General features: G+C 37.8%; 1 protein-coding gene across 6 annotated transcripts in view; it reads left to right on the forward strand.

Annotated features, from left to right (window-relative positions):
* The window catches only part of LOC102531930 (la-related protein 4B-like), a 71,803-nt gene that overhangs the window by 4,753 nt on the left and 42,325 nt on the right, over positions 1-24,725 (forward strand). For 5 of the 6 annotated variants that reach the window (XM_072955008.1, XM_072955002.1, XM_072955010.1 and 2 more), the window contains exon 3: positions 23,582-23,822. The exons of the other annotated variant lie outside the window; for it this stretch is intronic. The gene's annotated coding sequence lies outside the window, so the exon portion shown is untranslated. The remainder of the gene's footprint in view (positions 1-23,581; positions 23,823-24,725) is intronic. 6 annotated transcript variants of the gene reach the window in all.

Here is a 24,725-nt window from a genome sequence, read left to right on the forward strand (position 1 = left end):
GGAAGCAGCGTTTGGTGTTTTTCACGAGCGGCTGTTGACGCTGTCAGGCCTGTCTGGTGCTTCCAGGTACAAATCCACTTATGACTCAGCATCTCGGCGCCTGGTAAGTCGGGACAACAGCAGTTGATGCGGGCCCTGTCGGGCTTTCAGTGTCATTTCAGCATCATTCCAAGCTTGTGGCTGGAAGGAGGGAGAGCTGTCTCCCCGCAGCCTTCTGGGTTACCTTGAGGTGTTGAGTTTGGTGCTGGGGGTCTTGGGTGGGAGGCCATTTCCTCTATCCTGCCTTTCCTGAGGAACAAAGGATGGCTCTTCTGGGGGGTTCACAGAAGGTGCCCCGGCTCTGGAGTGGGTGGAGGTCAGAGATCAGGAGCCCAACAGTTGGGAGGATGTGGGGCCCTCTGTCCTCCTGAGCCCCTCTCTCCTCTTGCTTGAAAAAGGTGCTTAAAAGTACTGCCATAATATCTGGCCTGCGGGACCTAAAAGGAGACTGAAATTCTTATTAACCCAGGAAGGACCAGGTGTACGCCTGTCACTGTGAACGTAGCACTGGTGTGGATTTTCTCGGGTGAGGTGTGCAGTCCGGGCCTGAACCCGCAGAGCCAGCGGGCCGGAGCCTGAGGGCTGTCCCGCAGACGCGGCAGGTGTTTCAGGCTGGCTGGAAGGAAGGGCAGCTGGGATTCAGGCGCTGGGCGGGGTGGGGTTATACATGCCAAGTATACGTGCGATCTTTGAATGGAAGCTTGCTGGCAGTTGATTTTGCAATAGTAATAATCCTCTTTCTAGCATGTATTGCCCTCTGGGTTGCATCTTTCCAGAGCCTCACTGTGATGCCATGCAGTGAGCAATCGGGTGAGAACTTGAGACCGCATCCCCGACTCCAGGCAGGTCAGCGTGGGCCCTGACGGAGAGCCGGGGCCAGGGAGTTTTTAAAGAAATTCTTCAAAGAATAAGGTTTTGAGGCATGCATACTTGCACTTTCTGGTATTAAAATATGCTTTAAATAAAGGGGAATTGATGCGCTGAAAGGGGAGCTCGGGCGGCCCTGAGTGAGTTCTTTGGGGCGGTTTGTGCCCGGTTCATTCAAGGAAGGGTCTGCCTGGCTGGGTCCACAGCTGTGCTGACCCAGAGGAGACCCCACTCTGCTCCCCTTCCTGGCCCTCGTGCCGCTGAGGCTGTTCTGCGGGGCTCCCGGGCCTTTTTGTGCTGGGAGAAGGGCAGTGCTGAAGCTCAAGTCGGGTGTGCTCAGTCTGGTGGCAGACAGGCCGGCGGATTCCTGCATCGGCAGGGTCTGCCCGGAGGTCTCTTGGTGACTCTGAGAAGAGACGTGGTCGCAGAGACATCAGTTCCAAACCTTGCTGGGCAGGCTGCACTCGGACTGGAGCAGAACATCTTGAAATCCTCTACTTTCCTCCTTTGTCAGAAGAGTGACATTCTGTACGTTAGTTTTGACTTTGTAAAGGAACTTCTGTTTTGTTTTTGATTTGTTTTTTCATATGGCTCAAAAATTGGACCCAAAGGCAATTCTGAAAAGGGAGTTCTGAAATATTCGGGCAGTGGTGACATCTCTGGGCTAAGTGTGGTCTCCTGTGGTTATACTGCTTTGATAAATATTTCAGCCAGATTTCATTACTCAATAGACACATTAGCTCGGATGTGTGATTTTAATTCCTGGGTCATTATTCTGTGGTCTTGGTCCGCTGCTTGGGATGCGCAGGTGGGGCTCCTGTGGGTTTGGTGGATGTGGGTGCAGTGCTCAGTGGAGACGGACCAGCCTCTGTAGATGTGCCAGCTCCTCCTGGTGCTGAGCCACAGCTGGAGTACACTGGAGAGAATTGTTAGCAACTGCAATCACACTTGCCAGTTTGCTGTGTGAGATTTGCAGAATGTTAGTTGGGTGGCAAAATGCAAGTCACTTGATTGTGGATGCCTCTGATATAGACCTCGTGCTCTGAGGGGTGACAAGGACATACTCTGAGTGGGAGCTCACATGCCACATGGCTGCAGCCAGAGGGTGGTACTGGGGATGCTGCAGGACTGCGTTCTTCCCTGTGCGTGGGCGCTTCTGCTCCTGGTGCAAAGGGGAAGCGATCGAAGATATTTTGATTGTATTTGGTAAACTCTTGTCTCCCTCTCCAAGTGTTGCGTAATCAGGGGAGTCAGTGCATGGGTGGCTAGGTTAGGAGGTCTGTCCTTCACCTCAGGATAAGAGTTCACTTCCCATTTCGAATTCTGTCCAGTCGTGAACCTGTGACTCTCTCAGGACACTCGTTGATTATAACTGTTTCAGGATGTGTAATCGTGATTGTCCTTTGAACAATCTCTGGCTTTTAGATGTGGATCTGGACTTGGATAGCTGCTTCCTGGTCCAGGTTTTAGGGCTCCCTGCGTGTCCTGCTGAAGTCTAGGATGAGAGGCCATCAGTCACAAATGCATCAAGCAGTCCTTTCATCTTAGAGTGCAATAAGATAATCTTATTTTTCCACGGCCGTCCCCCTCAAGCCGTGTGTAAGTGAGGTGCTGTTACTTCACTGCGTGGCTCTTGCTCCTTCTCTGCTTGAAGGGCACTGCTGAACAGGTTCCACAGCTCTGGAGACTGACTGCCTCTGTCTTCCGAGACTGGAGCTGACGTTACCCAAGAGGTTCACAGGGCTCGTTCACTTTAATGTTGGCATATTTGCCTCTTACTTTTCTTAAAATAAATCTAACGTCAGATTTTCTGGTTCTGACATCTTGTAGGAAGTCTGGAAGGAGCATAACAAAGCTGGTTTTCAGAAGTGTGAGTTTCTTAACCGCGTGGTCTTAACTGAAGGAGGCGGGAGCGTGTTTTGCTCTGCATACGGCTCTCCAGTGCAGGTTGGGGCTGGTGCTGGGCTGTGGGTCTGAGAACCGGGCTGGTCAGCACAGGAGGGACGTGCTGGGGAGGTGGCCTGGTGCAGCTGTGGGAAGCAGAGGACATGAATGGGGGCTGGGGGGAGACAGGGAGGCCCCAGGGCGAGGCCCACATCCTCTGCTGTTTGGGTTTCTGCCTCCTGGAGAATGCTTTGGGCTGGATGGCAAGTGTGGTGTGGTTTTCCCAGGTGGCGGGGTTTGTCCGCTGGGGAGAGGTCCTGAGGACTTCTAGTGTGAGACCAGAAGGCTGTGGACAACGTTGTGAAATGAGAGGGAGGAGGGTGTGTCGCTGGGTGAGCTGGGGCCGCCCCCTGCGAGGGGATAGTCTGCACAGAGGCCGGGTTTAGTTCAGCTGCAGTGGTAAGATTGGTGAAAAGAATGGATGTTTGATTCGGGATCTGGTATTCAAGGTCACGCTTAGTGAAGAACTTGGGGGGAACCCTCTGGGTGTGGGATCTGTGTTGCACTGTTACACTCAAGAAATGAAAAAAATGTTTAGGGGTGAACCCACTTAAATCATTTGATTTGAAGAAGTTTCTTTACCCAAGCACACTGCTACTGAAATAAGGAAATGGCCATGTGGGTTTCTTGAAATTGAGGTTTAGAAATTCAAACACATTCTAAAAGATCTACATTTTTTAGGTCCCTCCCCCTTGCTTTGTTTTGTTGATGTCATATTTATATCTTCATGTTACTCCCTTTACTGCTTATCTCAATTATAGTTGATTTTATAATTTTTGTCTTTTAATCTTCATACTGTCTCATTTAAGTGGTTAATCCACAGCCTTTATTCTATATTTGCCTTTCATAGTGGGATTTTCCCTTTCCCATAGATTCTTACTTCTTGTTATTATCTTTTCCACTTAAAGAAGACTCTTAACACTTAGGATCAGTTTAGTATTGATTAAATCTTTTTGTTTTTCCTGTCTGAGAAGTTCTTTATCTCTCCTTCAATTCTGAATTACAACCTTGCTGGATAGAGTATCCTCGGTTGTAGGTTTTTCCCTTTCAGCAGTTTAAATATGTCATGCAACTCCCATCTGGTCTGCAAATTTTCTGCAGAAAAATCATTGATAGCTTTATACGGGTTCCATTGTATGTGACTATTTTTCTCTTGCTGCCTTTAGAGTTCTCTAACTTTTGCCATTTTAATTGTGGTATATATTTGTGTAGGTATCTTTGGATTCATCTCTTTTGAGACTCTCGGTATTTCCTGTACCTGGATATCTGTTTCCTTCTTCAGTTTTAGAAGATTTTTTCAGCCATAATTTCATCAAATACATTTTCAACCCCTTCCTCCCTCTTCTATTCTGGGACTCCTATCATGCAAATGATAGTTTGCTATAAATAATAACTATAAATAATTCAGGAACTACTTTAACAAAGCTACTCAAGAACTTCATGAAAAAATTTCAAACTCTATAACTGTATTAAAGGAGACTAGGATAGTTTGAAAGATATACTGTACTAATGGATAAAATGACAGCTTTCATATGTGTGATCTCTCTCTCAATCTATGAATTCAATGAAATGTAATCAATACTAGGGCAAGTATTTTATTTTTTTTAGTAAATGACAAGTTGATTCTTAATTCTTATGACAGAATAAGGGCATGAATAGGTAAAACAAGAGTGTTGATCCTAGTACACATTAAGACAGGCTACAAAGCCATAGTAGTAAAAACAAGGTAGTATTTCCTTAGCACAGATAAATAGGCCAGTGGAATAGAATAGAGAACTCAGCAACAAATTTATATATAGATATATAAACTTGCTATGTGATGGAAGAGGCACTCCAAGGATAATTGTTCACTAGATGTGATGGCAAACTTGGTGTTCTATATGGTAAAATGAAGCTGGGTCCCTCCTTGGTATTATGCAGAAAGGTGATTTCTGGGTTAATAAACTGTGATTTGAAAAAATGACACAGTTAATGTTTAAAATGAAAGAGATGCCTTGTGACATAGAGGTTGGAAAAGATTAGGCAAGACTGCAATAGTGTCAAATAAGAACTTATAATTTATGATTAGACTATATTAAGTCAAAGATTTCTAGTCAATGAAGAAAGCTATAAACTGTTAAAAGATGAGTGACAAATATCTAAATTCCATAAATACCATAAGAGATTAATATTTAGAATAAACAAGGAATTCTTGGAAAATCTACACAAGAATTTCAGGAAGCCTTATAGAAGTATGAATAGGCAGTTTGTACACATGAAAGAATGCTAAATAGCTAACAATTACATGAAGAAAATGCTCAGTTATATTTGAAATTGGAAAAATATAAAATAAAGCATTGTGATACTACACATTCATCAGCACGGCAAAATTTTGAAAGTCAGCTAATATTAAAGTGTTTGTGATTATGTGGGTGTATCAGTTATACAAGTAGGTCTATCTATTCCTCTTAACAAAATAAAATAATTCGTATGTAACTTATTTCTACTTCAGATTCTCATCAAGAGTCCGATGTTTGTGTGCCTATCTCTGGCCAGAGCTTCAGAATCTTTAGTTATCATTGGAACATCTGCACTTTTGCCCATATATGCAGAAAGTCAGTTTATGTTACCACTCAGTGAAGCAACTACACTTTTAAGTAGGTGTTTCTGCTCATCGTACTCCTAGTGAAATTTTTATGTAAAGTTTTCTCTTATGTATTTACGGAAATATTTCAAATAGGCAGGAAGTAGGAGTGGTGGTATTTGCTCAAATTTTAAATACCTAAATGTTGTTCACTCAAATTTTAAAAATATGAGCACTTTGCCATCATTGCATCAATAGTTTAAAATACGTAAAACCTTTAAGACGTCTGCACCTGTCCCTTATCCCGTTTCTCTTCCTCTCTCCCCATGGGTAACAACTCTTCTAAAGCTAGAGTGCATTCTTTATATATTTTTACTTATGTGCCTATGTACATACGATTTCTAAAATTCATCATTTTGTGTACTCTTGCATTACTTTCGTGTGAAATTATGTTCATCAGATTCATGTTGCTCTCTATTTAGTGCATTTTAACAGTGCTGTGGAACTCTATGAATATACTACTGTTTATCCATTATAATATTAATGGACATGAAGTTGCCTCTAACTTTCTCACCTTTCCAGACAATGCAGTAACAAATAGATTTGCACATATCTACTTGTACACGTTTGTAGAATTGATCTGTGTTTGGACATTGAAGGGGAATTGCTTTTGTGTACATTAGTTTTACTACATATTGAGAAATAGGCGCTCCAAAAGAAGTTACAAATGAAATTAATTGTTTTAAAATTCTAGCATTAATGGGAAGGTGGTAGATGTGATCATTTATTATTATGCTGTAAAAAGTCAAGGATGTGTGTGGTAACTTTGAGCTAACCAGTGAAAGAATAGTAAAAAGAGTAGTGAAAGAGTGTGTTAATTTGAAATTTTGATTAATAATTTTAAAAAACGAGAGAAGGAACATAAAATATGTGGGCCAAATAAACAAATGTTAAGATGTGCAAAAACATTTACTATCAGCCTTTTATTGAATAGATTTTGTGATAGAGGGCACACCATTGTGAGACTGGAAATAGTCCAAAAGCCAAAAACATGAGTTTCAAGGGCCATAATGACAGATTTTTTCCATGAGCACTGTTTTACCACTGTTTACCACACTGTTTACCACTCTGATAAATCTGATTAACAGATACGGGGGCTAAATTCATTTAACTTGTTTCATATAGTATTTAATTGTGGCTAATATCAATAAGACTCTAAACAACAAGATAAAGCCACCTGCAGTATTGGCTTCAATCCTGCTGGCTAAGTCCTGGACCCAGCCAGCTGAACAAATTTCTTGGCCCTCAGGGTCTACCTTAAGAATAATGTCATTCTCCTTAAGTTTCTGTATTGACCTTTCCTCTTAGCCTGAGATAGTTAATCCAAGTATAAAAGAATGCATTAGCAATTGCATATATTTATCCCTGACCTGCAAGTGTGAAGTTTTGGGCGGTTCTGTCGTCCACAGCAATGCTGATCAGTGACTGAGGCTGACCAGAATGCTTTCCACAGATGAGCTGGTGTCATTTATTATTTCAGGTAAAATCAGGGACAAATTTTGTACCACATTTTCTAATTGGGTTACTCTCAGAGTAATAGATACCTGCCCTCAGGGTGCATATAAATAATGTGTCAGTAATCCCTCTGGAAATCTCCCCTTAGTAACCAAGAGTAACTTCACTTAAGAGATTTCTAGTCTTCTGAGGGCTGTGTGATCCACTGATGGTGTTTCTTTAAAGATCTGAAGATCTCTTAAGACCATCCCTGTGGCTTTAATAGATCACTTCCAGTTGATAAGTAAGGCTTGCCAAATGGTTAGTTGTGAATCTATTTTGGTTCATCTTAAATGAGAATAGCAGTCCACAAAATCACGAAGTCTCTGCAGGACAGGGCTTTGCTTCTGACAAGAGGTCAGTAGTAAGCTAAGAGTTGCTCTTCAGATATAGCTGTTTCCGGGAGGCAGTGAGTCCTGTACAACGGAGGATGCTTCTGAGCAGAGGTTGCCTTCCTTTTCCAAAGACTCTGGCACAAAAAATCATCAGTCATGGAGGCTTGTAGCTCAAATAGGTCATTAGGTTTGTGGTACCTCAGAGTAGGGAGCACACCACAGCATGCTGATTAACTTCCAGTGTAGGTCTGTGGGTTATACTCCCTGTAGGTTACCTGATACAAAAGACCAAAGAGAATGCCCAAATGTGTCATCTGCTGTTTCCAATATTCAAGAAGCCAAAGAGATGCTAGGCTGGATTTCGGATGAGGGGAAGGGAGAAAATTTTCCCTTAACTTCCAGAGTGATAGACCATTATGAATCTGTCTGCACAGTCCTCCCAAAACTTGACAAGCAGTCTTTTTTTGTTAGGCTTCATCAGTCAACTTTGCTAATGATGGTGTGATAACACCAAAGTCAGAGCCACTGAGTCTTAGGCTTCTGATCCAATGGCTAACTGAATATTATCTATCATTGAAAGCTTTGGGCATCATAAGGTAGTGGTAGTCACAATAAATCCTGACCTGCTCCCTTGTAGTAAATGAAAGAGGAATTTAGGTACCCCTGAGGGAATGCTGAAGAAGTATATATGTAGGTCTATTTCTACATGCTGTTCTGTTCCATTAGTTTATTTTTGTATCCTTGCACCAACATTATACTGTCTTAATTGCTATATATTTATTGTGAACATTTGTATCAATCTTTGTGGTAAGTCCATCTTTGAGATTATCTTTGTCATTCTTAGCCCTTTGTATTTCCAGGTGATTAAAATTGCCTAGTCATTATCCATAAAAGATATTCAGAGATTTTGATCGGAATGCCTTTCAGTTGATTTGGGAGCATTGCTATACTTACCACATTGTCTCTTGATTAATTAGTGAAGTATAATTCCTTCATTGATTTAAATCTTTGTTTCTTCCAATAATGTTTCATAATTTTTGTTTTCAGAGTGGAGGTCTTATACCTCCTTCATTAGTTTCATTCCTAGATAACTGATGCTTTTGATGTTTAGTATAGCATTGTATAATATAGCATCCTTTCATGTGCCTATTGGCCATCTCTGTCTTCTTTGGAGAAACATATGTTTAGGTCTTCTGCCCGTTTTTGATTGGGTTGTTTTTTGTTATTGTTGTTATTGAGTTGCATGAGCTACTTGTATATTGTAGAAATTAAGCACTTACCAGGTGCATCATTTGCACATATTTTCTTCTATTCAGTAGGTTACCTTTTCATTTTGTTTATAGTTTCATTCACTCACTGTGCAAAAACTCATAAGTTTAACTATTTTTTTCTTTTTGCTTTTATTTCGATCGCTTTGGTAGACTGACCTAGGAGAACATTGCTAAGATTTATGTCAGAGAATGTATTGCCTGTATTCTCTTATGAGATTTATGGTGTCTTGTCTTATGTTGAAGTCTTTAAGCCATTTTAAGTTTATTTTTGAATATGGTGTGAGGGAGTGTCGTAACTTCATTGATATACATGCAGCTGTCCAGCTTTCCCAACAGCACTGGCAAAGAGACCATCTTCTCTTCACTGTATTTTGCCTTTGTTGAAGATGAATTGATCATAGGAGTGTAGGTTTATTTCTAGGGTCTCTGTTCTGTTCCATTGATCCATATGTCTGTTTTGTGCTAATAACACACTGCTTTGATTACTGTAGCTTTGTAGTATTTAGTATTGTCTGAAGTCTGGGAGGGTTATGCCTCCAGTTTCATTCTTTTTCTGCAGTACTGCTTTGGCATTTATGGGTCTTTTGTGATTCCATATAAATTTTAGATTATTTGTTCTAGTTCTGTGAAAAATGTTGTAGGTAATTTGATAGAGAGCCTATTAAATGTATAGCTTGCTTTGAGTACTATGGCCATTTTAACAATATTAATTCTTCCAGTCCAAGAGCATGGGCTATCTTTCCATTTCTTTAAATCATCTTTAATTGCCTTTATCAATGTTTTGTAGCCCTCAGCATATAAATCTTTAACCTCCTTGGTAAGGGTTATTCCTAAGTTTTTCAGTTTTTTGGATATCATTTTCAGAGATTTTTTTAACTTCTATTTTTTGATATTTCATTGTTAGTGTAAAGAAATACAACATAGTTTTGTATGTTAATCTTGCTACCTAGCTGAATTCTTTTATTAGCTCTAGTAGTTTTTGTGTGAAGTCTTTAGGGTTTTCTATATATAGTATCATGCCATTCTCATATAGTGACAATTTTACCTCTTCCTTTCCAATTTGGACCCCTTTGATTTCTTTTTCTTGTCTGAATCCCATGGCTAGGACTTCCAATATTATGTTGAATAGAAGTGGTGAGAGTGGGCATCCTTGTTTTGTTCCAGATTTCAGTGGGAAGGCTTTTAGCTTTTCTCCAGTAAGTATGATGTTAGGTGTGGGTTTGTCATAAGCAGCTTTTATGATGTTGAGATATGTTCCCTCTATGCCTACTTTGGTAAGAGTTTTTAATCATGAATCGATGTTGAATTTTATCAAATGCTTTTTCTGCATCTGTTGAGATAATTATGTGGGGTTTGTCTTTTGTTTTGTTGGTGTGGTGTATTTTCTCAAGTGACAATGTCTGGGTGCTTTAGAATTGAAGAGAACTATTCCACAAAACCTCAAGTGTTGATCAGGATGAAGGAGAACACATCTATACTTGGTGGCAACAGTTTACTTTAAAAAGGAAGATTTATCAGTGGATTAAGTCCTAGAATTCATATGATAATACATCTTAGGGACTCTAAAGTCACATTGCAAAAGTTTTCATTTCAGCCTTGCTACTCATCTGTATGATCTCAAACAAATCACTCAACCTCAGAAGCCACAAAGTCTTCACTGTAGAAGGGAAATACTACTACCAGCCTCCTAATATGGGTTTGAAAATTAAAAGAGATAATGCTTATAAGGTGCTCAGTTTAGTGGATACGCCAAAAACTTTTCATTTTCTTCTTAGCCCTGGCTGCATGAAGAAGACTGTCACACTAAGGACACGGTATACCACAGCAGCCCTATGCTGTTATAACACTATTTTGTTCTAACTTGGGGGAGGCAGGAGAACACAGGTATGAAAGAATTTCAAGGTAACAATTTTACTTAAATCCATCAACATCAACACCCTTTTACTGAGACAGTAACAAAAGTGTTAGGAATATATTTATCAAAGAAATACTATTACTCAGAGCTTCCTAACTAATGTGCTGTGACACCACGGGCATGTCTATGCTGAGACACAGGTCTCTTGGCCCTCAGAGTTTGTGGGGAAGGGCTGGGGTGAATCAAGCTCTCAATGACTTAGAGCTTTTCCTGATTACTCCAGATAGAAATATCATTTTCTATCTATGCAATGTCATGAAAAGGGTAGGGAAGTTACGGCTGTAACTAACCACAAAATATATACAGTATATTTAAATCTGTATGTGGAGAGTTCTGTTGCTTACATGATGCTATTATCCAGAGAGTGTCTTATAATCACAAGATTATTAGGACAATGATGAGCAAGAGAAGCAAAGGGAGGCCAGGGATCCCAGGTCTGAAAAGTCATAAAGGCTTCTGAACAGATTAAAAGAAAATATATGTGTGTCTCTCCACATTGTCTTCCTTAGCACCATTCATTAAATAGTTTCTCCAGTGAGAGAACAGGTTGTATCACCATTCAGTCAAGTAAAACTTTAAATATATAGGCAAATTCATCAAAGTTACAAAACATTTTAAAATGGAGTTCAAAGGATCACAGTAACATCTATCATGTTAGAACTCAAAATAAAAAGAATGAGAATTACAAAGGTCATTACCCACTGTTTTAGCAGCACTATGAACAAAGGAAAATGAGAAATCAAAGTCTGAGCACAAATTCTGAATTCTGCATGAACTAAACCACCACACATTCAGTCACAGATGAAGCAATCATACACAAAGGAGAAAACAGTGACCATATTTTCTGACGCCATCATTTACTGACTCATTCTCAAAGAGGTTAATTTCAACTCAGACGCATACATAGTTAACCTTGATCTCCACATAATTATTTTCTTGAGAGCAAGAAGACAAATTATACATGAAATACTCAATATATGAACACCTCCTTCTAAATTGTAAAGTTAAATCAAAGCCTTAACGTTGACTATCATATCATACCAGTCTTCACAAAAATCTTCTCGCCCCTTACAGAAAACAAACCAGCGCAATTACTTTAAGAGGCTTCTCAGGGAACAAGCTTCCCTAGTGACTGTGAGTTTCAAATCCCTATCGAACTACTAGTCATCACTCACTTCTTTTCTTGCCCACACTATGTAAACAAAAGTGGGTACATTTTCAAACTATTTACCGCATTTCCCTCTATAACTCAGCGTTGCCTTCTGTAAGCTGCCTTACATGGTCTCTCTTGAATATTACTGTGACTCTTTTGCATTAAGATTCTTCCACTTTCAGATCTTTTTAAAGCAGATCAGATTAAGCCCATAGTTAACAAAAAACTAACAAATCCACTAGAAACATTTTCATCATTTTTTTCTATAATCCAGTTAGAAAAAATTCTCAATGTTCCAATTTTAAATTAGTTGCAGTCATAGAAGGAACTTATTATTAAAAGCAGAATTAAGTGATTGAGAAAAACCTCTCCCTTTGTTAATCTCTTCCTTTCGCCAATGAAGACATCATTCTTCCAGTCTATCCTATTTATTATATACCTACTAAAGCAAAACTATTACCAATGTCTTACGCATTTCTCAAGATCCATTTCAAGTGTTACTTCCTCTGCAAAATACCTCTATAGATTGAATTTGAAATCATTTCTCTATAATTGCAGAGCATGATTATCTCTGTTACATCTTATATCATGGTCACCACATCCTCTGTATAATTTGTAGACAGCACCACTCAAACTGTACTTTGTGTGAATGGCAGTCCATAGATGTATGACCAACAGGTATGACCATTCCCGTTGGAGCCCTGTCTTTTCTGGACCTGCAGTGTTTTTTAAATAACTCTTTCTAGAAGACCACTCCCAAGATAGGCAGTCATGTTCATACTACCATCACAATTAATACAGTACTTCACCAAGAACTGTTTAGTGGAACACTCTCCCTCCTGCCACTGAAACATCCAGAAGATTTAACTTAATTCATAATTTCACTTGTACTAGCCGTGTCTAGCAATTTAACACCCTGAGCTTTGATTACTCTACCAAAGTATTTTACTACGTGTATTTTGTGCAATGTTAACATGTAGTGTATGAAAAAGGGGTCTTTGGTTAAATACGTTAGGAAACTACTACATTCAATAAAGTTAAAAAGTTTTCTTTACTGTAGGAGCCTTTGTATTATCCTAAGAAAATTAGGAATCTCCAAAAAGAATTCATTGTTTTTACCCTAAAAGGATATGCCTCACTGACTTAAAAAGGGAATATTTCTAGATTTTCATTTGAAGGGAAAACAAAAAGTAATCCTATCACTTAGGTCACTGAGTTTCTTAAGATTGGGAATAAGCAGGGACAGAGAAATTGCTTGTGCAGGGGTCAAATAGATCTACTTCAACACGTGTTTACACAAAAAGGAAAACTACCTCCATCTATGACAGTAGTTCTCAGGGGTTAGAGTTCAGGCCACACGGCGATGTTTTGAGAATGTTTTAGGATGTTTCTGGCTGACTGATAATTCAATGTCACTACTGGCATTTAAGAGTTACCAGTTAGGGTATCAAGAGGCCCTATGATGAACAGGACAATCTTGAAAAATGAAGCCTATCTCACAGGCATTGAAGTAGGTGAAATCCTATTTATAAACAAACATATGGGCATCAAATTGGGTTCTGTTTTAAATGTAAACACTTTTTTTTTTTGCATTTCTGCATTGATCTTATTACATACCAAGAGTCCTAGAAATGCAACTACGGAAATGAGAGGGAGAATAATCTTTGTTTTGTTCAAAACTTTACCAAGTTTGCTATCACTTCAGAAAATCACAGCATCAACTTGAGGTATTTAACACAGGCCTGCACAAGTCTACCTGTATCAATCACATTCACAGTAATTGCATATACCTGTCTACTTCATTATGTCTTCTATGTAGCCATGCCTGAGCATTTTTATATTGAAATATGTATTACTGTACCTTAAATTACTTTCTTTTAATCCTTTCCACTTTATTCAAGATATCAGAAAATTTTGAAATTATATACATATAATGATTATATATATAATATATAATTATATATATAAAAGAAGGTTGTATTTTTTATTTTCATTTCAGGATAGTAAAGGGGGCATTATCACCAGCATGAAAGGTAGAGATAAAAAACACACACACACACACACACACAAAAGGAGCTTGGGGTAAAAAGATAATGCCAGGAATAGAAAACTTAAAATAATTATAATTATTATTATTTATTACTTATTACTACTGTTTATTATTACTATTACTACTACCACTAGTATCCTCGGAGGCAGTACAGAAGATGCTACAACAAGAACATGATGTCTTGAAATTAAGAACATGATGTTAATTCTCCCTAAATTAACAGGAAGAAAAAAAAAATAAAATTGAGGAATTCTACCACATAAATGAAAAACGAAAAATCCAAAGAGATTGAAAATGGAAGAAAAATGACCCCAAAATGAAAGGATCAACAGAAAGAAATATCTGAAAAACAAAAGTTCTAGAAAGAACTATTAAAACAAAATGGAGAAAATAATCAAAGAAATAATTCAAAAAGGTTTCCTCAAACTGAAGTACATGAGGTTCAGATTAAAAGGGTATACCATATATCCAACACAGCAAATGAAAAAACAAGTATCAGGGCTAAAGAAAAGCTCCTAGAAGCATTGGAGAGGGAAAAACAGAAGCATAGAAACAGAAAAAAATTAACATACAACATACAATTAGAATGGCATCAAACTTCTGAACAGAAGCACTGGAAACAAGAAGACAACAGCACAATGCTTTTAAAATTCTGGAGGAAAATCATTTCCAACCTACAACTCTATTTACACACCCAAACTACCTTCACATATGAAGGTAGAATAAAGATTCACTCAAACACACCAGATCTGAAAGAAGTTTACTTCCTCTGCTAGAAGGATAACTAGAGAATTATGCTCCACCGAAAAGAGGAAGTAAATGAGGAAAGAATAACATATGCGATCTAAGACACAGGGGATCCAACATAAGAGAAAAGGAAATTCTCAGGACAACGATAAAAGGAAATTTCAAGACATCTCTACAGCAGGATTAGAAGCAGACAGAGATTGAAACAGGAGGAAAGTACACTAAAAAAATGATGACTACAAAAATTAAAATGAATTCTCGAATGCATCTGAACATACTGAGAGAAGATTTATGCTTCTGTAAGAATTCTGGGGAATTAATAAATACTAAGGACGTGGAATACTAATGAAACCAAAAAAAGCAGTTATTAACTCCAAGAAGAGAAACTGCATTAAAAAAAATTGCATGGTAGTACACTATAATTCATATATACATGGTTATAATATACTAATATTGAATATATATTTAACTGAAAATTAATTATAGTCAATGATTTTGGAAAAAGGAAGAATAGAGATAAAAAGAGTTGAGTATTGGCCCTAAAAGTTTAATCCCCTTGGCAGGTAGAATAATGCTGCCCCCACTCCCCAACCAAATGTCCACATCCTAATACTAGGACCTGTGAATATATTACCTTACATGGCAATGGAGACCTAAGGTTGCAACAGAATTAAGGTTACTAATCAGCTGATTTGAAATACAGAGATTATCCAGGTGTACCCAATGTAATCATCAGGATTCTTGAAAAAGAAAGAAGGCAGAAGAGGAGAGTCAGAGAAAGACATGTCATAACAGAAGCATTGTCACAGAAACGCAATGTTGCTGGCTGTGAAGGTGGGGATGTGGGCCACAGGCCAACGAATGCTGGTAACTTATAGAAGGTGGAAAGGCAAGGAAACAGATTCTCTTGTAGAGGCTTCAAAGAGGAACACAGCCCTGCTGACACCTTGCTTCTAGTATGAGACTCATTTTAGCCTTTTAAACTACAGAAATGTAAGAAAATAAACTTAGGTTGTTTTAAGGCATTATGATTGTTTTAGTAAAGTATGTACATAATACCTAAACGCAGAAGTTAAGAAAATTTCACTATGCATATTTTATTTAGAAATTTAGAGGTATCTAAGAATTAGGTGAAAATGACTGCTTCTAATAAAACCATGATGATGATAAGGGCCCAGAGGGCTGCCCTTTTTGTTACCAGCCTTACAAACCTATAATTTAATCAAATAAAACAAAAAGTCTTTCAGGACACTCAAGCATCCAGGACTCAGTACAGATACACAAAAATAATAAAAATCAGAGAACAGTGAACCAATAGTGAAGGTTTCTGAAGAGGGAAGCAGTAAGTTCTTTAAAAATATGCATTGAATGGATAGTCATCCCAGTAGGATTATTAAGGAACACTCCACAAAATGACAAAAGCAAAGAGCTTCCAAATGGTGGATACTGTAGTAAAAACCAAGCATTAGCCTTTCAGATGAAGAATAAAAGGAGAAAGTGAAATGAGAGGAGAAGAAAGTGGAAGTCTTAACAAGAATGGCTGGACAGGCAAGAACAAATAGGCGTAGCAGGAAAGCGGGTTCGCTTCAAGGCTCGATACGTGACAAAGACTGGAAAGGCTCCCCGTGAGATCACACGCAAACAGGGGACAGCAAACTTTAGAAGATAGTGGTTGTTTTATTATTACTGTTGATGATGATTTTCTTGCCTTTAACATGGAAAAGCAGATGAAGTAACATTCCAGGGTTAAGCCAAAATATTTCAGTAAAAATCACTTAATATTCTCAACAGAATATAAAATATAACCATTGAACTATAACCAATTAAATGATATAAAACAAAAAGTAATATCGAAAGCATAGGTTACAATGATAATTAGGTGACAGAACTGAACTTTAAATCTTCACAAGGAGCAAAACACAAAGTCTTCTATAGCAAGAGCCAACTTTTCATTGTTCTACTCTCACTGCAATCCCTGTCCATATTGCTGTAGTTTCCAACAAAAAGAGAGTCAACAGGTATTTACTGAGCAACATGTTATCTACAGACAGGCTTCTTTTAATTCTTAAAGCACACCCTGGGCCCGCGTCACTGGTGTTGAAGGCACACACTCTGCATGGGTCACTGGCGCTGATGGCTTATGCTGTATGGTTATTCCCTGCTGTCAGCGTTTCAACAATGTCCGCTGCTTTATGGGTTTTTTTTTTTTTGCATCTTGGTTTTCTCTCAAGGTAAGCCTCAGGTGGGGGCTGGCTAGAGGAGAGTTTCTGTTGGGGGCGAAGTGGGGGCACCAGGGGTCTGCCTACATGGGGGAGGGGGGAGGGGGCCAGGTGTGTGTGGAGAATTGTGTGGGGGCCCTGCTTGATGTGGCTGCACTCCCCAGCGTTGTCGAGATATGTCCGGAATCAAAGCAGGTTAAATGGCCACTCCCTTGGGTATGGGCTCCAGTCACAGCTTCACCTCATCAGGCACCTGACTGACGCAATCCCCCCTCACAGTGTGAGTGAAAGGGGCCTGGCCTCCAGATAGCCAGGTGCAGAGAGGGCGGTGTTGAGTCTTTTAACTGGTGTTTGGTCACCAACCCTGAGACGTTCAGTCACTCAAGGCTGAATCAGCTGGGGGATTAAAAAAGTTGAAAACAGTGTCTGTGACCACCAGGTTGTTTCTGCTTCTGCCCGTAACTTTGAGACACACTGGCCAAGCTACTTCCTGCCTGGATATTGTTTCCTTATTGTGAGCTGAGGAGGTGGAGTGGGACCTCTGTCTATATCAGAGAACCCAACTAGAAGGTGTATCTTTGCCCACAGTTTGAAGAATGTGAATTTGAATGCCTTTAAAGGGGGCATATATTCTTTACTTGGCCACAGCCCTCACCAGTCCTAGATTCTTTTTTTTAAACATTTGTTTTATTGATTTATAATCATTTTACAATGTTGTGTCAAATTCCAGTGCAGAGTACCACCTTTCAGCTATACATGAACATGTGTACATTCATTGCCACATTTTTTTCTCTGTGAGCTACCATAAGATCTTGTATGTATTTCCCTGTGCTACACAGTATAATCTTGTTTATCTACTCTACAATTTTGAAGTCCCAGTCTATCTCTTCCCACCTCCTGCTCCCTTGGCAACCACAAGTTTATATTCTATGTCTGTGAGTCAATTTCTGTTTTATATTTATGCTTTTTTTTTTTAGATTCCACATATGAGCAATCTCATATAGTATTTTTCTTTCTCTTTCTGGCTTACTTCACTTAGAATGACATTCTTTAGGAGCATCCATGTTGCTGCAAATGGCGTTATGTTGTTGGTTTTTATGGCTGAGTAGTATTCCATTGTATAAATATACCACTTCTTCTTTATCCAGTCATCTGTTGATGGACATTTAGGCTGTTCCCATGTCTTGGCTATTGTAAATAGTGCTGCTATGAACATTGGGGTGCAGGTGTCTTTTTGAAGTAGGGTTCCTTCTGAATATATGTACGTTAGATTTTTACGTCCAAACCTAACAATTTATTTCTTAGTCAGTCAATAATTATTCATCCAATAACCCTCATATTTTATATCATTCTTGGAATTAATGAACATATAAAAGAAAGGGCAGAAATGTCATAATGATAGCTTGTGATATGACTACTTGCAGTCATATAGCCTAAAGAAAAAACACATTGAAATGAATCAGAACCTAGAAGTAGAATTCTGTATTAAAATGAGTAGCCACTGGAAGACCATACTAACTGTCTGTACAAAGCCAGTCTTACCATTGTTCCTGAATTGGTATGTCTGCCTTTTTATCAGAGAATGGAACTGGAAACATCTGAAAGTATGTATAAATAATAGCTCCTCTAAGTTAAACATACAAAAGTTCAAAGAACTAGGCAGAGATTGTTGTTAAATAAGGGCAACATAACCGGAATTGGAAACCAAAGGACTAAGCAAGTAAAATAAGTAAAGAAAATAAGACTTCCACTTCAAGCTACAATGGAGTAGCTTATGCAGAACAGTGCTCCCGCTGAGAACACCTAGAAAAACTGAATGAAGTTTTAAAAGATTTCTTTTTTAAGGGTATCAGACAGTTATTTAGACAACTAGGAAGTTAAAGCCCAAATTCCTGGAGAAAGGCAAAACTTGAGAGGAGAAGCAACCTCTGCAGTTACTTTTTCCCTGAGGATATTTATTATTTTTAGACATTGGCAAGAAGCTGAGATTTTGGCAAAGGGTCTGAGAGGAAAAACAAAAAACAAATCTAGTAAGATGACAAAAAACTGGCACAACTTTTGACAGACCTATGAACCTAAAGAGACCAAAATTAGGGCATGGTGTGGGGCAGGATATTTCAGTAAGGAGAAAGGTAGATAAGTGAGATAACACTCTGTTGGGTTTTCAGTTACTACATTTGCTGAATTATAAATCTTAGAGCTAAAATCAAGCAGAAATCTTGTAAAAAGCAGAGAAAAATTTCACCGGTATTGTGATGCTCTATAGATAAGAGTTCAAATTTAGAAAGTGCTGTTGTGGAGAAACTGTGGTAAACACCAGATGTTCACAATTGATATTTCTGTAAGGTTAAGACCTAACAGTGAGGGCTTCCCTAAAGTGCTGTAACTCAGACAGGAGTTAATCTGTTCTCTAAGTGGATTAATTTGGTCAGCCAGCACTCTATCTAGCAGCCAGAAGACAGACTCAGCTCTCTCAAAGAAGGATAATACCATACAAAGCTGTAAAATGTTATTGGCAAGGTTCTTACATATATATATATATGGGTAGGCCAAGGACATGGCCAAAATCCATGAAACAAAACAGATGATAGAATAGACCCATAGGGGATCTAGATATTGCATTAAACAAATAAGGATGTTAAAATAGTAGTTATATGTGCAGTAATACAAATGACTGTGAATTTCTCATCAGAAAACCTAGTTTCTGGTGTAAAATTGTGTGTAGGGGGAGAAGAGGCATATGCTCAATTATTATGTAGATCTAGAACTGTTATGAAAAATAAATTCTAGTAAAAAAGGATATACAACAGACAGTACAAGTTTTGTAAAGCCTAAATATTTACTATTTGGCCCCTTATAGAAGATATTTATTGATCCCTAATGTAAACCTACCTATTTGAAGGCAGCAATTGTCAGATTGTATAAAAAAGTAAACCCCAACTAAATACAGTCTACATGAATCCTACAATAAAAAATGATTTCTGTAGTTTAAAAGTTAAAAAGATGAAAAAAATTATACAAACACTAAATAAAAGAAAGCTAAAATATTAATATCAGACTTAAGAACCAAGAAAATTACAGGGATAAAGAGACATAGAATTATAAAATGGTCAATTTACAAAGAACAAACAAAATTCTATTTATGTATGCAGCTAACAACAGAGCCTCAAGATTTAAGAGGGAAAAATGTACAACTGGAAAAAAAGAAGATAAATCCAAAAATATACTTGGAAACTTTATCACTACCCTCTCAAGGGAGAATAAAGAAGTACTGAATAACGCAATCAACTTGAACTAATTTTATTCTTTATGGAACACTCCAGTCAACAACAGCAGAATACCTATTCTTTTTTAGTACAAATGGAATATTCACCAAAATAGACCATACTATTGAGTCATAGAACAGACCTCAGAAGTTTAAAAGAACTGTAACTATACAGAGTGTTTCCTACCACAACATAATCAAACTATAGTCAAAACAGAAAGATAATGAGACAATCTCCAAACACTTGGAACTAAATGGCACACTTCTTAAAAAGTCCGTGTGTAAAAAAGGAAGTCTGAAGGGAAATAAAAAGAAAATACATTACATTGAACTGAATGAAAATGAAGCTACCATATATCACAATTGTGAGACAAAACTAAAACAGTATTTAGAGGGAAATTTATAGTACTAACTACATACAATAGGAAATAGGAAAACCTCAAATCAATAATCTAAGCTCCTATCTCAAGAATTTAAGAGCAAAATAAACCTAAAAGAAGCTAAAGGAAGCAAATAATAAAGATACAGGTAAAAATCAATTAAACAAAAACCTAATTCTTTGAGAGATCAATAAAATTGACACATTTCTAGCAAGATTAACTAAGAAAAAAAGCATGGAACACACCAATTACCATTATCGGGAATCAAATAGGCAATAACTATCTACACAGATATTTAAATTGTAATGAGGGACTACCACAAATAACTCCACAAACATAAATTTGACAGGTAATTTGGACTAATCCTTGAAAACCATGCTGAAAAAACTCACCCAATATGAAAAAGATAATTCGCTTAGTTATAAAAGAAACTGTTTTCTCGTTTCCTGAGGTAGGCTTGTATTACCATGAACTTCCATCTTAGAATTACTTTTGCTGTTTCCCAGTGATTTTGGATCGTGTTTTCATTTTCATTTGTGTCCAAGTGTTTTATGATTTCTTCTTTGATTTCTTTGGTGATCCTTTGGTAGTTTAGTAGCATATTGTTTAGCCTCCATGTGTTTTTGTTTTTTGCAGTTTTTTTTTCTTGTAGTTAATTTCTAGTGTCATATAGTGTTGTGGTCAGAAAATGTGCTTGATATGATTTCAGTTTTCTTTAATTTGCCAAGGCTTGTTTTGTCACCTAGCATGTGATCTATCCTGGAGAATATCACATGTGCACTTGATAAAATGTGTATTCTGTTGCTTTTGGATGAGATGTTCTGAATATATATCCATTAAGTCCAGCTGGTCTAATGTCATTTAAGGCCAGTGTTTCCTTTTTATTTTCTCTCTGGATGATCTGTCCACTGATGTAAGTGGAATGTTAAAGTCCCCTACTATTATTGTATTATTGTGATTTCTCCTTATATGTCTGTTGATATTTGCTTTATTTATTTATGTTCTCCTATGTTGGGTGTGTATATATTTATAATTGTTATATGTTCTTGGGTTGATCCTTTGATCATTATGTAATATCCTTCTTTGTCTACTATAACATTTTTTGCTTTGAAGTCTATTTTATCTGATATAAGTATTGCTACCCCAGCTTTCTTTTCATTTCCATTTGCATGGAATACCTTTTCCCATCCCCTCACTTTCAGTTTGTTTTTGTGTCCTTTCAGCCACTCTATGTCTTTTGATGGGAGCACTTAATCCATTTACATTTAAAGTAATTATTGATAGGTATGTACTCATTGCCATTTTGTTAATTGTTTTGGGGTTGCTTTTGTCATTTCTTTTTGTTCCTTTCTTCTTCCCTTGTGATTTGATGACAATCTTTAGTATCAACAACTATGCACCAATAATATGGACAGCCTAGAATAAATGGACAAATTCCTAGAAATATACAATCTCCCAAGGCTATACCAAGAAGAAATAGAAAATATGAACAGACCAATCAGTAATGAAAGTGAATCAATTAAAAAAAACAAAATTCCCAACAAAAAAGCTCAGGACCAAATGGCTTCACAGATGAATTCTACCAAACATTTAAAGAATTAATACATACCCTTCTCAAACTATTCAAAAAAATGGATTAAAGACTTAAATGTAAGATGTGAAACCATAAACTTCTAGAAGAAAACATAGGCAGTATGCTCTATGACACAGTCTTAGTAAATTTTTTGAATGTCTCCTCAGTTACGGGAAACAAAAACAAAAATAAACAAATGGGACTACATCAGAACTAGAAAGCTTTTACTCAGTAAAGGGAAGCATCAACAAGGCAAAAAGGCTGCTTAATGAATGTGAAAAGATATTTGCAAACAATATATCTGGTAAGGGATTAATATCCAGAACATACAAAGAACACATACAAATCAACATCAAAAACAAACATCCCTATTAAAAATGGGCAGAGGATTTGAGTAGACATTTTTCAGAAAGAGAACATATGGATGGCCAACAGACACATGAAAAAAATTTTAAAATCACTAATCATCAAGGAAATGCAAATAAAAACCACAATGAGATATCACCTCACATTGGACAGAATGGCTATCATCAAAAAAGATGACAAATAACAAGTGTTGGCAGTGATGTAGAGAAAAGAGAATGCTCATGCATTGTTGGTGGCAATGTAAATTGTTGCAGCCTCAGAGCAATCTCCAGTATGGAGATTGCTCCAAAAATTAAAATTAGAACTTCCACATTATCCAGCAGTTCCACTCTTGGGTATTTATTGGAAAAGAAGAAAAATACTAATTAGAAAAGAACCATGCACCCTATATTTATTGCAGCATTATTTACAATAGTCAAGATATGGAAGCAACCCAAGTGCCCATCAACAGATGAACGGATAAAAAAGATGTAGTATATAAACAGTGGAATATTACTCAGCCATTAACACTAATGAAATCTTGCTATTTGCAACAACATGGATAGAACCAGAGGGTAATGTGCTAAGTGAACTATTTCAGACAAAGAAAAATACTGTATGTTTTCACTTATATGTGGACTCTAAGAAACAATTGAACAAACATAACAAAACAGAAACAGTTCTAGATACAGAGAACAAACAAGTGGTTGCCAAAAAGGAGGGAGTTGGGGGAGGAAAGAAATAAGGAAGGAGTTTTGGAGTTTTTTAAGAGGTACAGACTTCCAGTTGCAAAATAAATGTCATGAGTATGAAATGTATAGTGTGGGAAAACTAGACAATAACTATGTATTATATTTGTATGGTGGCATATTGTTAACTGGATTTACTGTAGTGATCAGTTTGAAATATATAGAAATACGAAATCACTATGCTGTGTAAGTTTTAGATTTATAGAGTTTTTGCACAAAAAATTTACAAATAAACTAGAGAGTTCCCCTTATTACATTAATGAACTAATATTGATACATTATTATTTACTAAAATCTATATTCACTCAGACTCTATCATTTTTTTCCGAATGTTTTCTTTACCAGGATCATCCAGTAGTCATGCTTCCTTAGGATCCTCTTGATCGTGATATTTTCTCAGAATTTCCTTATTTTTGATGATTTTGATAATTTTGAGAATTACTGGTCAAATATTTTATAGAATGTCTCTCAACTGGGATTTGTTTATTGTTTTTATCAAGGAAGACTGGGTGATGGGAAGTACATATTACCGCCTCCTCCAATATATCTTTAAAACCTTCCCCTTTCTGGGCAGTTTTCTCTGAGACCACTTTAAATTTCCCGCCTCTCCAGCTGGCGCAACTTCTCGTGGGACGTGTGCGGCGTGGGCGGGGCCCCGCAGCTGCTGCCGGTTGACTTGGGCGGTTGAGTTCCGGTCCGTGGGGAAGTCGCCGGCTCTGTTCCAACCGGCTGGATGCGGCGGCAGGCGAGGCCCAGCGGAGCCGCTAGGCCGAGTTGCTGACCACGGAGAAGCCACATTGCAGCGGGACAGCGACTGTGTCGGCTCCGGAGAGGCGCGAAGACCGGCCTGGAGGTAGGGCAGGCGGCGAGGGCAGTGCTCCGAGCTAGGGAGAGCGGGCTCGGGGGCCGCGCGCAGTGAGGCCGCAGAGGCCGAGGTGAGGAGAGCGGAGCCAGGGAGGCCCAGCCCGGCTTTAACGGTCGGGCTTCTAGTGACAAACTCTTTCTCACTCTTCCTTTGTAGGAGAACATCTGTATTTCTCTTTTCTTGTTGAAGTTTAATCCTCTGGAGTTAGAGGCAGAAAAGTTCTGCAGCGATATTTTTAAAACATAAATTTTGGAAGAGGTAGTGTCAAAAGTTAAGAAAAGACTAAAACCAATAAATCGCTGAAGTAGTAATTAGTAAAATCTCATTTTCACACACACCAAAAGATAGTGAACCAGGAGCACTCAAACCAGAAGGTGGAATGAGGTTCAGGGGTATTTTGTTATAAAGCAACTTTTATAGTGAGAAGGCCGTGACTTAATTTTGCTTATGATTTCCAGATAGCAAAGAGTCTCAGGTTTGACTGTTGAAAACCAGTGTAATTCAACAACATAGCATTTGCAAGCTAGAGATCTTGGAAAAACATTAGATAACAATGAAAGTTACAGTGAATTGAATTCAATTAAAATTAAAGGAAAGCATGGATAACAAATAATAAAAATACAGTAACGAAAATCATTATGTGATAACAAATAGAAGTCTTAATGCTGAGTAATATAAAACCAAAATGTAAAAAACAAATTTCTGTATACAAAAGAATTTATGAAAGCGTATTGTATTTGGAGAGTAAAAAAAAAAAGAATCTGTGACTGATCAGGTAGATAAAATTTAAATGAGAAAATGAGAACCTGCCATATAATAAGCACCAAAATAATCTTTAATTAAATTGATATAAATACTTCAGTAAATAAGTAGAACCAATAGATGTATGTT

The sequence above is a fragment of the Vicugna pacos genome, chromosome 35, assembly GCF_048564905.1.
Source record: "Vicugna pacos chromosome 35, VicPac4, whole genome shotgun sequence".
NCBI classification, from domain to species: Eukaryota; Metazoa; Chordata; class Mammalia; order Artiodactyla; family Camelidae; genus Vicugna; species Vicugna pacos.